Source organism: Pinus tabuliformis, chromosome 4_1, assembly GCF_031772625.1.
Source record: "Pinus tabuliformis cultivar Carrire ecotype Pingquan chromosome 4_1, CPIR1, whole genome shotgun sequence".
NCBI lineage: Eukaryota > Viridiplantae > Streptophyta > Pinopsida > Pinales > Pinaceae > Pinus > Pinus tabuliformis.
This window is the reverse complement of record NC_142303.1, coordinates 481,599,882-481,601,448: the sequence shown is the minus strand read 5'-3', so window position 1 is coordinate 481,601,448 and position 1,567 is coordinate 481,599,882. Positions and strand designations below refer to the sequence as shown.

The following is a 1,567-nucleotide window of genomic DNA, read 5'->3' as shown; positions in this document are numbered from 1 at the left end:
AATTATTAGTTATGAAGCTTCAAAGGATGAAATTAAGAATACCGTAACTAAAAACTACATTAGCTGCACTAGCCGCAAGTAAAGTCCAGTGGATTATAACATTTCAGTGAATGAATAATTCGATGTGAACGTAACTGTTCATGGTACATAGTTTCAACTAGAACTTTTTAATACGTCGAAAACAAAAACCGCGACACCGTGAACGCAGAGTAAAATACGGAAGTGCACGACAGTTTTATTATCAGAGAATCATGTGAGAAGCTTTATTGACACTAACATAAACATAGATATATATAGATATGAGATATTAGATGCTTATTGTGCAGTTGGGCAGACGTTGATTATATAACTAAATTAGAAGCTGTACTGCTCGTAGCGGATGAAACAGTCAGTTAGCTGAACTCGAGCACCGATGGCGTACGCGCAAATGCTCCAGATGCGGCCCCCAAGGTTTTGAAGGCAGGCGGTGCAATCGGACTGAGAGATTCCCTGCTTGCAAACCCCAAGCCCATAGGCGGTGGGTGAACCTGCTCGCGATGCTTTATAGTCGTAACCGCTGAAGGCAGTGTTTCGCTCTAGATCTACCAGGAGGGATCCGAGAGTACTATAAAAGGAACTTCCGCTTTGGATCTTCTGCCCGTTACACACAGATGATACGAAGTTTGTGTTGGGCGTGCCTACAGCACTGCCCACCACCAGGGCTACTACCATTACTGCCAATGTAAAGCCAAATGAGTACCTCATCCCGAATGATATATATAAGCTCTACAATCGGAAATGAAATGCTGGCTGGAATGAATGATATAACCACCAATGCAGCCTCCATTTATAGGCCTCGCGGGGATGGCTGTGTATGGGTAGGATTGTGGATAACATCGGTTTGTGGGTTATGGGCCAAAATGCACGAAGGATTATGGATAACATCTGTCTGTGCATTATTGGCCGAAATGGACGAGTCATTCTATCTCCGTGGCCGCCTGTCTTGACTAAACCGTTGGGGCCCATCATTCTAACTCCGTGGCCGCCTGTCTTGACTAAACCAATGGGCTGAGAGGCGTAGCGCTTTACGCTTTCTAGAGTGTATAGGAGATTTAGAGAATAAGTTTGTAACGTGGGTAAAAGTATATTTGATATAAAGTTAATGAAAAATAATTACAAATAAATATTATTTTATTAACATGTTGTTAAGTATAAAGTTATTTTATTAACATGTTGTTCAAGATGAAAAAGATGGTAACCTCCGGAGAGGAACTTTAACTTTAGTTGCTCGACCACAAATCCCCACCCAATAAGCAAACCCAAGAGGAATAGTTTTTCATTTTATACTATGAAGTCACAAGGATAAGGTTCTATCTTTGCGTAACGAATCGTATCAAATTCCGACAAAGCGAATCAAAGCGAATCATTATAGCAATCTCCGTAAATCACACAGCCCAAATTAAAAAATAAAAAAATCCCAAAAAAATGATTACGACTACTATGGTCCATAATAAAAGAACACAGTTAATCTTAAAGCTAGCCCATACAGGAGAGAAGAAATTGATCTTTGCATCTTAAATTAAGGGTA

At 40.3% G+C, this 1,567-nt stretch overlaps 1 pseudogene; it reads right to left on the bottom strand.

Moving 5' to 3' along the window:
• Nucleotides 1-210: 210 nt before the first annotated feature.
• LOC149176588 (antifungal protein ginkbilobin-like protein pseudogene) lies at nucleotides 211-831 on the bottom strand (annotated as a pseudogene).
• Nucleotides 832-1,567: the final 736 nt, after the last annotated feature.